At 42.2% G+C, this 15,411-nt stretch overlaps 1 protein-coding gene across 2 annotated transcripts in view; it reads left to right on the top strand.

Moving 5' to 3' along the window:
• Positions 1–399: 399 nt before the first annotated feature.
• Positions 400–15,411, top strand: part of FAR2 (fatty acyl-CoA reductase 2) — a 129,222-nt gene continuing 114,210 nt past the window's right edge. The window contains exons 1-2 of one of the 2 annotated variants that reach the window (XM_070410490.1): positions 400–513; positions 7,331–7,394. The gene's annotated coding sequence lies outside the window, so the exon portion shown is untranslated. Of the gene's footprint in view, positions 514–7,330; positions 7,395–11,234; positions 11,316–15,411 lie in introns of those variants that run through there. The other variant, XM_070410489.1, reaches the window with a different exon arrangement.

The raw sequence follows: 15,411 nt of genomic DNA, 5'->3' as shown, positions 1-15,411 counted from the left end.
TCTCAATCTATAAAATGGGAATAATCATAGTACCTTCTGCATAGGGTTTCAATAAGAATTAAATGAATTAAATGTATTATGTCCTATGGTAAACATTATGTAAATGGTTGTTAAATTTTTTAACTATATGCTTTTAAAAAATTGACTTCACCAGCCCATTTCTCTCTACAGAGGAATCTTAGGCACTGTATAGCTTCTGCCACACATCACAGCTAAAGTTAGCCAATTGCCAATTGTACACCAAGATGAGCAAATTGCTCAATTGAATTATGGTTAAGCTCTTTCAGTTTGATTTATTTAACAATTGTACTCAGGACTGCCAGGACTTGCATTCTGGGTTTGGTGAAGCTGGGGAAATGACAAGCTGTGACTATGCTGGATCTTTGGTTCTTGAAGTTACTTGCAGGAAAGAAAATATCGCTCTGGTCTACGTAGTCCCTAATAAGGACACCAATCAACAGTAAAAGAATATAGTTCAAAGTGAAGAAACAGCTATTAACAAGATCAATTGCTGTGAGTATTTTATGTCTTTTATTTATATAGGCTCATTTTGTATTTAATAATAAGCATTTGTTTTGATTTTTTTATAAACTATGTAATTCTGTTTCTAAATTAAATCTCCTAATCACTATATCCACAATTCATTTCATACAATTTTTAATTGTCCAGAAAGAAAAAAAAAGCGGGGGGGGGGGGCGGAATTTCCAATGAGAAGCTAATATAGTTTATATACTTTATTGTTCATTATTACATACATCTTTCTCATTTAGTGATCATTGAAAGATTATCGAGTTAGCATTATCAGTTCCGTTTTTACAAGTAAGAAAAGAGAGAATGAAAGCAAGGGCGAAAACAAAAGCAAGCGAGGGAGAAAGAGAAACTAGACTTGTTTACTTCTCTTTTAATATTAAATTCAGAAGATCATATTAAAGTTGTAAACTTTTTTTGTCCACATTTTCATAAATAATGAATTCCACATTAATGCTGAAATAATTGAAATAATGCAGTATTTTGCTTTGAATTTCAAATTTATCTTTTTATTTCAAGCTCTTGTCGCCTCAGAACCTCCCAGGGGAGTGTTCACTCTGCTTAATCCTGATAAATGCTTGATTTGTAACGTATTTCTTTCCCACTAGACTTTCAAAATCCTCCAAAAAAGAGGGCACAGAATTGCTAAAGAACAAAGATTTAGTGCTGTGTTTGCACATGACTCAATTCTACCCAATTTGGAGCCTGTTGATTTAAGGTTTAACAGAAAGTCCTTGTAGGACATGGACTGTCTTGTTTAAAAACACGCAGGGCTTTTGATAATACCACTGTTCTCTTACAACCAGAAATTTTACTAAAGCAATTGAAAGAGGAAAAGAAAAAGCCATCTCTAATCTTTAACCTTTTCCTTTCCAGATTTAGTTGAGTGGTATCTTTGTTTTTTAAGAATCTAAGTGTATCCAGTATGCTTAATTAAAAAAACTTCAAATGTTATTTGCTCAACAAAGCAAAAATGGTGACCAGAAATATTATTAAAATTATTATCCTCTTGCCCTAGCTGGTTTGGCTCAGTAGATAGAGCATCAACCTGCAGACTGACGAGTCCCAGGTCTGATTCCAGCCAAGGGAACATGTCTGGGTTTCAGGCTTGATCCCCAGTAGGGGGCGTGCAGGAGGCAGCCAATCAATGATTCTCTTACATCATTGATGTTTTTCTCTCTCTCTCTCCCTCTCCATTTCTCCCTGAAATCAATAAAAATATATTTTAAGCCCTGACCTGTTTGGCTCAGTGGATAGAGCATTGGCCTGTGGACTGAAAGGTCCCAGGTTCAATTACAGTCAAGGGCATATACCTTGGTTGCGGGCACATCCCCAGTAGGAGGTATACAGGAGATAGCTGATCAATGTTTCTCTCTCATTGATGTTTCTAACTCTATCCTTCTCCCTTTCTCTCTGTAAAAAAATCAATAAAACATATTTAAAACATACATATATTTTAAAAATTATTATCCTCTCAATTCATCTTTCTTCTATATTTGTTCTTTGGGTTAGACAAATTAAAGTAATAATAAAATACAATAGAAACTGCAGAAAATTGTCAACTGGTAAATTATATTAGTTGAGGCTTTTTTCTTTTTAAAAAATATATTTTTATTGATTTCAGAGAGGGAGAGAGAGAGAGAAACATCAATGATGAGGGAGAATCATTGATTGGCTGCTTCCTGCATGCCCCCTACTGGAGATCAAGCCTGCAACCCAGGCATGTGCCCTTGACCAGAATCGAACCCAGACTCTTCAGTCCACAGGCTGACGCTCTGTCCACTGAGCCAAACCAGCTACAGCAGTTAAGGCTTTTTAAAATGAAAGTAAATGAAATCTACTTAACTTGAACAAAATAATAATAATTAATAATAAATAACTTTTCTTAGAATACTGATATTTTATATATATATATATGTATCAGAATCCAAAATAGATAAAAGGACAGGAACTTAGAAAATTCTAAAGACCCAGTAGCAAAACTTCACAGATTTTCTAGAATGCTGTCTAGAGTTACTGAGGTTCCAGAAACTTTGAGTCTGTGTCTCTTGGGTCAAAATTTTCACATTTCTGGAAGGAAAAACCTGATTGGCTTGCTAAGGTCAGGTGATTATCCTTGAATGAATCAGTTTCAATCACTAAAGGTAGGTTCTCAAAATCTTTTTTAAAATCCTTCCATAGCACTGTTACTTCCCTTTAGGCCCAAATATCCTACCAGGACCTACAAGATCTTATTTCATCTGGAGCCTACCTGTTCTCTGAATTTGCTCAAACCACATACCCTGTTACCCAAATACACTGTCCCTTGAGATCTTTGTACTTGTTCTCTAGAACTTTCCCCATCACTCCTTCTCATTCTTTACATATCAACCAAAATGTCAGTTGACAGAGTTTTACCTTCATCCACATCTAAAACAGGTTTCCCCTGTTACTCTCTCTCACAGAGTTCCATTCTATACCTCATAGCACTTATCTCAATCTGTAACCAGATGCTTACTTTGGAGTTTGTTTAATCTCTGTCTTCTACTCTCTCCAACTATAATCTATAAGAAGGAAGAGATTTTGATTCTTTTGTCTCAGTTTCAAAACTGGCACAGTGCCTGATATATAGCAATCAGTCCATGAATATTTGTGAATGAGTGAATGAATGAATGAATGAACAAACGATGGTTGATGAAGGATCACCCTTATGCTTCAGGGGCAGTTCTCAAAGAGTGAAACTGATCATCACCTTACACACTATCTAGCACCTGATCATGATGACAACTGACTGATTGAAAATTTGAAAACAAAATTGGCAGAATTTTTACCCCAAACTGATTCATACTTAATATTTTACAGGATGAAAGTAACTTTTTTTTTTTACTTTGCATAGCTATATTCCCTTTGGAAAAAAATTGATAATATTTACTTGGGGAAATGTAGATAGGAATGGCATTTGATTTTACTTACATGTGCCAAACACTACAGTTAATGACCTTAGTAATATGAAAAAAGTATGGAGATGAAGATAATTATCTAAATAGAACATGCCTCTGAGTATTTGAAATTCAGAGGATAACATGTTAATTAAGCAAACAGCTGAAAACTTCAGTTTTCCTGCTTAGAAAAGCTATTAATGGAAGACTATAAAAGATTATGTGGATATAAATTTAATAGCAATTCTTATCCTAACCTAAGTTTTGTCCTACCCTAAGTTATGGAGGACAAAAGGTGATGTTTTATCTTGGTAACCACTCATCTATTGGAATTCTAGGCCTGGGAAATTCAGGCTCAGGTCAGGATGTATTCATTGTAACCTGTTGCAATACCGAACAGCTTGCACTGTTGGGGGACGTGCCTCTTTGACCTTTCCTCCTCATGCCTATTTTCAAACTCCAACAGGTTATAGGAGGTTATTAGGAGTGGGCTTCCTTAATCCCAGCTGCATTGCATGCCCAAGGAATGAGAGTGCTTAGTGGATCACTTGTTAGGCAGAATTGGTGCTGTGGAATGGACCATCATTGCCCAAACCATCAAACATCTATAAGAATAAGCTCAGTGGTTTTCTTTAATCAAAACCTATATTAAACCATCATGAATCATAGAGACTACCCACTCCCAGTGATCACAGAAAAAAAAGAAGAGCAAAACTTATGGTAATATTACTAGAGGCCCGGTGCAGGACATTCGTGCACTGAGGTGGGTCCCTCAGCCCGGCTTGCGCCCTCTTGCAGTCTAGGACCCCTCTGGGGATGTCTGACTGCCGGCTTAGGCCCACTCCAGCTCCCTGGGGAGTGGGCCTAAGCCAGCAGTCGGACATCCCCCAAGGGGGTCCTTAGTGCCACGAAGGAGGGAGAGGCTTCCACCACCACCATTGCACTCACCAGCTGTGAGCCTGGCTTCTGGCTGAGTGTGCTCTGTGGGTGTGCACTGACCACCAGGGGGCAGCTCCTGCATTGAGTATCTTCCTCCTGGTGGTCAGTGCACATCATAGCGACCAGTCATTCTGCCATTCAGTTGACTTGCACATTAGAGTTTTATTATATAGGATACCCTATATCTTGATCTTGGGCTGTTTATTTTCTTATTATTGAGTTTTAGGAGTATATTTAAATTAAACAATAACAAAAATATTTTAGATACAAGTCCTTTATCAGATATAGCTTTTACAAATACTTCTTCCAGTCTGTGGTTTGTCTGCACATTCTCTTGATATTGTCTTTTGCAGAGCAGATGTTTTAGTTTTAATGAAGTCCATTTTATCAATTATTTCTTCCATGGATTGTGCCTATGTTGTTATATCTAAAAAGTAATTTCCAAACCTAAGCTCACCTAGGTTTTCCCTGTTTATTTTCTAGGTATTTTATAGTTATGAGTTTACATTTAGTCTGTGATCCATTTCTAGTTCATTTGTGTAAAGGATATAAGATCTGTGTCTAGATTCTTGTTTTTATTTTTATGTCCAGGTGTTCTAGCACCAGTTGTTGAAAAAGACTACCTTTGCTTCATTGTATTGTCTTTGTTCCTTTGACAAATATCAGTTGACTATATTTATGTGGGTCTATTTATGGGCTCTCTGTTCTGTTCCATTGATCTATTTGTCACTTCTTTCACCAGTACTACACTATCTTAATTACTCTTGCTTCATAGTAATTCTTGAAGTTGGGCAGTGTCAGTTCTCCAACTTTGTTATTCTCCAATGTTGAGTTCTCCTAGCCTGAGTCTGAGTCTACAATCTTTGGAATCCACCAAAGATCTTGCTGGAATTTTGTTTGAGATTGCATTGTATCAACAGATCAAGCTAGAAAAAAATGGACATCTTGACAATATTGAGTCATCTTAATCGTGAACATGGAGTATCTCTCCATTTATTTAGTTCTTCTTTGATCTCGTTCATCAACATGTTGTGGTTACACCTTTTATAGTTGTCTCACAGCCCTTTGACATTCTGTTCTGGTTTTCTCTGTCTTTTTTTCCTCTTTGCTTTTCAACTTTGGAATTTGTGTTGTCATGTCCTCCAGCTCAGAGAGTCTTTCCTCAGCTGTATCCAGGCCATTAATGAGCCCATCAGAGACATTCTTCACTTCTGCTACAGTTTTTTTTTTCTCTAGCATTTATTTTTATAGTTTCTTAGAATTTTTATCTCTTTGTTTATATTATTCATCTGTTCTTGCATGTTTTCCACTTTATTCATTAAAGCCCTTCGCATTTTAATCATAGTTTTTAAAAATTCCTCGTCTGATCATTCCAATAGTCCTGCCGTATTTGACTCTGGTTCTGACACTTGTTCAGTGCCTTTAAAATGTGCTTTTAGCCTTTAATGTGCCTTGTAATTTTTTTTTGTAGGGTGGGCATAAATTCTGGGTAAAAGGAACTGCAGTAAATAGGTATTTAGTAATGTAATGGTAAGGTGTGAAGAGAAGAGAAGCACTTTAGTCCTAAAATTGTGTCTTAGTCTTTTGGTGAGCCCGTGCCCCTGGCTATGAACAATCCAGTGCTTCTCAGATTTCCCCCCTTGGGTAATGACTAGAGGGGGGCTGGATTTGGGAACCTCCCTTCACATAGTTAAGTTACGCTCCAATAAAATTCTACCCGGTTAGTCTCTGGTAAAATGGTTAAGAAGGACACAATGTTCTGGCTATTTCAAACGTTCCTCTTCCCCTCCTCCTGCTGGGAGCACCAGGGGATTTTTCTTTGCTGTTCACTGTGAGGACGTGGTAGAGGTCCTGGAAGTAAAATTCACAAAAGTGTTCCCCACTCCAGCCCCATGACTAGGTTCCACTGGGGGAGTTTTTAACTTAAAAGTTGTTCACGCGGAGCCTCCAGCAGTTGGTCAAGTACAATTCAGTTTTTCTCCCTAGATACCAGTAATTTGGAGGTGTCTGCTCATGGGTTCTGTTCCTGTCATTTGTGATTTTCTATATCTACTTGTCACTTTCTCCAATTTTGGTGGCAGCAGTTTGCCCTGTGACTGTACTGCCCTGATGAATTAAGGATAGTTTAGTTTTCAATTTGCTTAGCTTTTTACTTGTTAGGAGGGAGTGGAGGCTCATAGCATTCTTTCTTTAGCAAAAATGTTTTAATATAATTTCAATAAATGCATAAATGTGATCATACTATACCTTAACTTATATTTTAGTCTTTCTTTTTGTGTCTATCTTTGCCTGGTACTCCTTCCTCCTTCTTACTTCCCCCACATGTAGCAGGACCCTCTCTCACCAATCAAGGTAACATGTTAATAACCCAGTACACATTCTCCATGTTTTTCTCTAGGCCTCCATAGACCTATATATCTCTGTATGCAAATGCTTATTCGAAGTTATTTGATTTTGGTTTAATAGAAACAAGATCATATTAGACATGTTTTTCAGCATATTACTTTCCTCACAAACTAAACTGCTTGGAAATTACTGCAATTCAACTGGAATAGCTTTAATTTATTCTTTTTAATGTCGACGTAATAGTCAATAGAGAGGATGTGCCTTTAGTTAATTCAGCTATAACTCTATTGCATTCTCAAAACGGGATTCTCAAAAGAATTCTCAATAGCATTCTCAAAAGACTCTTGATGTTTATGATGCAAGGCTTAAGGAACCATCAGCTCAGAATGCACTGCACTTAGATTCGGAAAATAGCAGTTTAGTCTTCACCTGTTACACTTTTACAATTGTGAATGAAGATGTTATATAACTTTCAAAGACCTGTATATCTCTGTAGGGGAAAGGAATCAAGAAAAGAAAAAAAAAAACCTATGAAAATCCATAACTATCTGCTTTGTATAATGGGCAGATAATGAAAATAATTTTTTTTTCTTATGCAGGAGATACTCTTCAATAAAGTAGGAAACAACACTGCTACCGCTGATGCTACCACCTACCACCGAGGTCAGTGATAAGATGGCCCAATTCTAAGCCAGCCCTGGGTCACCGCACGGTAGTGGATGTGTTCCATAGAATCCTTTCCCCTACAAGGGGTGGGGCTGTGCCTATGATGGGTTTCACTCCTGTCATTGTTTATGTGATGAAAGTGAAGGCCCCAAATCAGTTGATTTTGAGTTCATCAAAAGCGAAATGATCCCAGGTTGCAGCCCTTACAAAGGGTCAGAGATTTCAAGAGGGAAAGAGATATTTTCTTCTGCTGGTTTTGAAGAAGCAAACAACCATGCTGTGAGAGAGCACAGGGATAGGACCAGAGAGAGGATAGCCTCTAGGCATTGGAGGAAAACCCTCACCAAGAGCTAGTGAGAAAACAAGCCCTCCATCCTGTAGCTGCAAGGAACTAAATCCTGCCAACAACCAATGAGGAATTCAGAAAATCACCCCCAGCCACAGATGAGATCAGGGTCCGGGCTGACATTGTGACTTCAGCCTTGTGAGACCCTGGACAAATAACTCAGTTACACTGTGTCCAGATGACTGGCTTACAGAACTTTGAGATAATACATGGATATTGTTTTAAAACACCAACTTTATGGCAATTGGTTATGGGAAAATCTAAAACTAATAAAGTGACCTTAGACAAGACACAAAGTCTAGTCTTCACCACTATAAAGTAAGATAGTGGGCCCAAAGAACTAGCTTTCTAGTTCCAGAACACCATATTTTTATGATTCTACTATAGATCAAAATCAAACCTCTTGTTTCCATGCTACTATCAGTCAACAGAAAGGTATTTATTTGTATGTTTTTTAAACTCTTTATTTTATTTTTAAAAGATTTTTGTATTGATTTTTAGAGAGGAAGGAAGGGAGAGGGAGAGAAAGAAACAATGATGTGAGAGCAACTGCCTCCTGCATGCCTCCTACTGGAGATTGAGCCTGCAACCTGGGCATGTGCCCTGACCAGGAATCAAACTGGAAACGCTTTGGGGCATGCATGGGATGATGTCCAACTAACTGAGCCATACTGGCCAGGGCAGAAACAGTATTTGCTTAAAGAGATAGTATTGGGGAATGATAGCATTCTTTTGGAACACTGTATTTATTCACAGTCTCCAACTTTAACGTGTCATTAGAATGATCTGACATATTATATTAGGTCTAGCACATTTTGTAAGTATTTTGCATATTAAATAAAATCTTCCAGGCAGGTTTACAAAGAAACATTCATTTTATGAGGTTGAATAAAATGGTAAATTATTAAGCAATGGTGAGGTAGAGAAGACTTTGAAAGTAGATGTCAGTTATTGTAATAATGTATTTCTCAACATTGACCTTCAGCAATAGTGGTTTTGAGATAAAACCCTGGAGACTGCCCTTCCCCCTAGACTTTGCTCCCCCTCTCCTACCACCACCAAATTTACACGTTGAAGTCCTAACCCTCAGCATGTGGCCTTATTTGGAAACAGAAATGTGGAAGACGTAATAAATTCAGATGAGACCATTAGGGTAAGGCCTAATTCAATATGAATCGGGTCTTCATACAAAGGGGAAATTTCAACACAGACACACACACAAGGGAAGAACACCCTGTGAAGATGATCACAAAGATCAGGTTTATGCCTCTACAAGCGAAGAAAAGCCAGCGATTATAAGCAGATCCACCAGAAAGGAGGCATGAAACATATTCTTCCTCAAAATCCTCCAAAGAAACAAACCCTGCTGACAATTCCATCTTGGATCTCTGTCCTCTAGAACTGTGAGACAATACCTTTCTGTTGCTTAAGCCGCCCAGCCTGTATACTTAGATATGGCAGCCCTAGCAAACTCATACATTATCCATACATAAATGTAATTTTAATGGTGATAATCAAATTATGATTTTGTATTTTATAATAATGTCGATAGATAAAATAATGTTGCATTTTACCTATCAATATTCCACTGAAAGTATGTTTTATTTTCTCCTTTATTAATAACTAGAGGTTCTATGCACAAAATTCATGCGCAGTGAGGGTGGGGGGTCCCTCAGCCTGGCCTGCACCCTCTCGCAATCCGGGACTGCTGGCTCCTAACTGCTCTCCTGCCTGTCTGATCACCCCTAACCACTCACCCTGCCTGCCTGATCGCCCCTAACCACCTCTGCATTGGCCCTGCCATGGCTTCGTCCAGAATGACGTTCAGAAGGTTGTGGAGAAGGTCGTTTGGCTCTCCGGTCTAATTAGCATATTACACTTTTATTATTATAGATGCTGTAATAAACCTGCAATTTTGTTCATGTGGCATTTCTCTTTTTGTGGGTTATTTCCTTCAGATGCATTCTAAGAAATGGGAATCTTTTACCAGTCTTTTACTGTTGAGAACGTTTTTTAAAAAAGTGACTAAAAATATTTTATGCCTTGGAAATGTGGGCTAAATTGCTTTCCAAAGAGTTGTAGCAATTTACCTTCCACCTGCCATGTGATGAGTGGTTTCAGCACGTTCTCACCAACGTGTGACTGTGTCTTCTCAAGTACTCCCATACACGTTTTGAGGACACATTCAGATTTATTCTTGAGTCGGGAGAGGGGTAACAGAGTATGTTTATTTGGTCCTAACTTTTCCTCTCCCTGTTGGTTTCAGGCAGTCACCAGAGGAAACTAACCAGGTGTCTTTAGGTTACACTTTCTTTATGCATTTAATTGAAGAGAATCCAGTAGAAGATAATTCAAATTGGGTGTAAATTGTTTTAATGCAGGAAATAGCTCATTGCATTCATTCTAACCTTCATGAATTTTATGTCTTTATCTATGGCGACCATTGTAACGAGGGGAATGAAGACAGCTTATAGAGCAATATTCCTTTCTGGATTTTCTTAATGTAGCATATTTATGCGGGAATTTACCTTCCACCTGCCCAAGGAATTAGGCTGGGCGTTTGCTGGGTTTCCGCACATCTTGGATGAGACCTGTGACTGCTCCACTCTCATGCCTGTTTTTCCCTCTACAACTCCGCCCTGATGCCAATGGCCACACCTAATCCCACCCCCCCCAAAAAAAAAAATCTATCAGGCTAAGAAACCAAACGTCTTTTTGAAGAACCTGAAGGGCCGCTGAGCAAAGCTAGCCCGCCGCTGTTCCTTCAGCATCTTATCCTCTCCAGTCTCCATCCACCTGCCCACTCCCACCCGCACCGCGCGCAGATTTCTGTCCTCCAAGCCTGGGGAGGTCTGAGTCCAGCGCGCCTCCAGCCCCTCCTGGGTGTTCGGAAGAACCCTGCGCTGTGGGTCGTTGCGGGGCGCCTGGCAGAGTTTGGAGCAGATAAATACAAAGCATCCCTTTTGGGGGGGTGACAGGGGGGCGCGTGCAGAAGGGACGAGCTGAGTCAACTCGGATTTGGGGCTGCCCATCCTGTTAGGGTGGCTGGGGAAAGATGTGTCCTCCAAGCGTTCAGACCAGAGCCTTTGACCCCGTGTCTGTCTGTCTCTATCCCCCCTCCGTCCTCTCCTCTTTTTCTCCTTCTTTTCCAGACCAGACAGGGGCGCCTTTCCTTTTCCCTTTCCCCTCACCCACCCATTAACAAATGAGGAGAGGGGTGGGAACCCGTGGAGTAATAGTGAGTCTGCCTGGTGCTGAATGAATGGAGGCTCAGGGCGGGACTGAGCGCGCGGCCCCCTGCCCTCGACTGCCCGGCCCCCGCCAGCCCCGCGCCCCCCGCCGGCCCGGGGCTCAGGCTGCTGTCCGCTCCGCGCCCGACACGGAGGCCGCGGCGCGGCGGGGAAGGTGGGGGGAGGGTGGCTTCCTCCGCCCCACACCCAGTCTCCTGCCGGATATATAGTCTCACGTTCGACAGCCGAGAGGCTGGAGCCCTTTCCTTGAGGCGGGAGCACTTCCCGGAGCCCCGGGGAAGGACCGGAGCAGAGGAGCCCCACCCCGAACCGGAGGAGCAGGTATTCCAGAGTCCGCAGCCCCGCGGCTGGCAGAGCCCGCGCCCGGGAAGGCAGAGCGCGCTGGGCTGGGCAGGGCAGGGCGGGCGCGGGGCCGGGCGGGAGCACCAACCGTTTCCCAGGCTGTGCGCGCCGGAGCTGCCCCGCCGCACCCCGCCCGCAGCCAGCGGCCAGGGCGTGCTGGGCGCCCGCACAGTCGCCGAAGTGGGGGACCCAGGGGCGGGAACCGCGGATCGCGAGGGTTACAGTGGGGTGCTGCTCCCGGGCAGCCCGGGACCGAGGGAGAGGGGCGCCCGGCGGGGCTCGCCCAGGCCTCCTTGGCCCGCGGCTGTTCCTAGAAAGAGCGCGCCGACTCCCGGGCCACGTGCGGCGCGGCGCCGCCCCGGCTGCCCTCCCTGCGCTTCCCGCTTCCCGACCCGCGATCGCGGCCTCGCCCCTCCTAACCCCCCTCCTCCAGCCCCACCCGGGACTGCGAGCGTCCAGACCCTCCCATTCGGCTCTGGCTGGACACGGTCTGGGGCGCCGGGGCGGAGTCTGTCCTGGTTGAAAGTTTGGACCTCTCGCTGTGGCCTGGGCGTCTTGCGGGGAGCAGGGAGCCAGGACTAGAAGACTCCAGCTGGAGTCCATGGCGTGCGGGGAGGCAAGTCAGATTCCCGCGGGCAGTTCCATTCCATTAAGAGAAATAATGAGCACCTGAGTCCTAGAAACCATAGGAAGGCGCCCGCCTGCCAGCCTCCTGCTCTTTCAGCTGTCGGGATGGGGAGAATTATGAGCACTTATTCTTCCATGAGTGAGTCTCCTGGTGTGAGCAACCGAGGTTCTCGCTGGAACCCACGAGCTTTGAGTCGTTGTGCCCCGTAGAGTGCACCATTGTGCCACGCGCAAGAACAGTGACCAGGACACAAGTGGACGGTGCTTTTTCTGCACGCCAGAGGCTGCATCTAGACAAGGTTGACACTGAGCAAATGGAAAATGGATTCAATTACCCATCTCTCCCTATCCCCATTTCTATGAGCTGGAGATTTGGCTGAAGAGCATTTTTAGTCTAAAAGTGCAAAGGAACTGAATACAATTTGAATGCCGCCCCTCACGGCAGGAGCAGGCTTTTCAGCAAAATCCACACGTAGGGATATCTGTGTGTAGCGCCTCTAAGAGATGACCACCACTCCTCTCCTCTTTCTGAGGGCATCTCCTGCGCCCGCTTTATCAACAATCCTACCTTACTCCAGTCCCTAACATTGGGTTATAGTTACCTGTAAAATAGATACAAGTAAGCGTGAGCTGGCCGGTCTTCCGGTGATACATTTCTCCTTGATTAATAGGAGGGAATGTGGTATCTAATTACAGAAGAAGACGGAGAACCTTCCTTGAAAGGGGTGAAAATAAATAAACTAGCTCGTGTTTAGGTGGTACTTCTCGGTTTATAAAGAATGGGCTCATCTTGAATACCTCACACTATTTGCTTTCCTATATTTTGAGGATGCATCCTCGAGCGTCAGTGTCTGTCTTTCTGGCAGCAGCTGGGCAGCCTTAACAGTTTTTTGTTTTGTGTTCATCCCCATGCATTCATGAAAACTCACTCATTCACAGACAGTCTCCTGCAGGATCGTGCCCAGGGCCCACCAGCAGGCTGGTCCCGCCAATGTATTGTGACATGCTGGGCTCTGTGGGAACATTTGCTGCTCTCAAAGATGCACTCTTAACACTTTATTGTGTTAACAGACCACTTTGGAAATCTGACAATAGCTATGGAATATAAGAAACAACCATATTATACACATTGACACAGAATTCTGCCTAAAATGTCAGGAGTTCACAGTCTCGTCGATACCCAGCCACCCAAATGTTAGCCATCCAGAGACCCCGGGCAGGCCCCGCTTCATGGAAACACAGCCCTGTACTTGGAAGGGCCCCCATGCTCGGTTTAATGTCCTGCTGTTACCTTCAGCTGTCTTCAGAACTTTCAAACAAGGAGCTCCAAATTTTCATTGTACACTAGACCAGTGGTCGGCAAACTGCGGCCCCTTGAGTGTGGCTCTTCCGCAAAATACCACGTGTGGGCGCGCATGTACAGTGCGATTGAAACTTCGTGGCCACACTCAAGGGACCAAAGAGCCGCATGTGGCTCGCGAGCCGCAGTTTGCCGACCACTGCACTAGACCAAGCATGTCAAACTTGTGGCCTGCATGCGGCCCACAATGAATATTTTTGCAGCCCAGCCGATACAATGGTATGTAAAGAAACATTAATTTTATCGTTGCTTTTATTCTATTTTATACTATATTTTTCAAAATAAACCTATGTTTCTATTAAAATTGAAGCTTATGTGTTCTGTGTTTTTTTTTGCGGCCCACATAAACTTAAACCTTGTTTATTTGGCCTGTGTTAGCCTTTGAGTTTGACATGCTTGCACTAGACCCTGCAAATTCTTTAGCCAGTCCTGACTCCAGGTTAACAGCCCTATTCTGAGCAACAGCATTATCTCATAGCAATTCTTCAGGGGAATTCTCCAACACGAGTTATCAGCTGCATACTTATGTCAGTGAGCCCTCTGTGGCGAGTTTCCTCTCTGACAAAATAAGGACAGCAGACAATAGCTTCCACTCTGTTCACCTTAAAAGGTTGTTGTGAAGACATACTAGGTCAAAGGAGGAAGTAATTGTGAAAATGTCTACTTTCCTGGAATAGTTCTGTGCTAACAAAGACAGTATTACAGGCTTTACTTTTCTGCTCCATTTTCAGAAGTAAGTTGAGGAAGCTTGGCTTAGTACAATAAAAGGGTTGCAGATCCTTCATAGCCCTTATATTTTGGTGGCGGGGGCGGGGGGAGTTGCTAAGGTGTTCAGTTTTTTTAAATATTCCTTAAATATCACTATTTGGACAAGATTAGAAATGGCAACTCGAAGTACAGAATGACTTCTTGGATCTCAAAGACACTTTCTGAATTAAGTTGATGTTTGGGTCTAATTCACCCAAAAATTGAACAAAGAGAAACTGAGTCAATGATTGAATTTTTTTGAGGATGTAATCCTCTTTGTTTCATTTAAGTTTTAAAAATCCATATTTTCAAAATCTTGAACAAGTCACTTTTTAATATGTTCTAGGAGACACCTAGCAATATAAAACACACCTATTCCCTTATCGCGTGATCTTCCCCTCCTGTAACACTGGGGAGGAAATGAGACACTGGCAAGTCCTCTGCCTGCACACTCCCCTTAATTACTTCTCCTGACCTCAGAGCTTATCTTTATACCAGCCTTTATTCCCGGCATAATGGCAACGCACTCAGAAGAGGAGAGGAGGAAAAGAGAGTGAAAGGAAATGGGCCAAACTCCCACATCAAAGTCTTATAATGGGGGCACCAGAGCGGGTGGATGGAGACTCCTCTCATGCAACTGCCCTGTTCAGGGGCACACTGTATACTTTAGGATACAAAGTACCAAGTCCTATACTTGATAGACTTAGGACATCATTGGCAAGACAAAATGTGTAAATAAGAGGTGCCAATAATAGCAGATAAGTTGTTACAAGGCATTATAAGATTTGGCACAAAATGAATGGTACAGAAAATGAGTGCAGTGAGTTCCCAAGAAGAGAATGAAACAAACTGAGAAGGACAGTGAAACTTAAGCAGAGAGTTACATGAGATGTCCATATAAGTTCTGCTCCTCATAGAGATGAATGAGTGAGTCTTCTAGGTGATAGATAGGTATGCAAAACATGAAAATCTGGATGGGACTAAACTTCACGTTTAGAAAAAGCGGGAACTTAAAACCGAGAGAGAACTTTCCACTGGCTAAATTCATTCATATGATACATGATTATTAAGCCCATTCTGTGACTAGACATAGTGCCAATTTTACAGGATATAGTGTTAAATAAAGTAGATATGTTCCTCATTCTTTTGGAACGTAAGCGACATTTAAAAAATAAACATAAAATCATAAATTTTTGAAAGTAGTTTGGAGAACAGAGTGCTATGAAGAAAAAGACACAGGCTGACTCAGATTAGATGCTCTTTAAATTGATATTTGAAAGAAGCCTATGGGTTAACTTGGCCAAAAAGATTTTGGGAAGAATCCTTCTGGGCAGAGGAGAG

Source organism: Myotis yumanensis, unplaced genomic scaffold (genome assembly GCF_028538775.1).
Source record: "Myotis yumanensis isolate MYYU_CA2020_CCGP unplaced genomic scaffold, mMyoYum1.0.hap1 SCAF_3, whole genome shotgun sequence".
NCBI lineage: Eukaryota > Metazoa > Chordata > Mammalia > Chiroptera > Vespertilionidae > Myotis > Myotis yumanensis.
The sequence above is the reverse complement of the archived record's forward strand: the minus strand, read 5'-3'. Positions and strand labels throughout refer to the sequence as shown.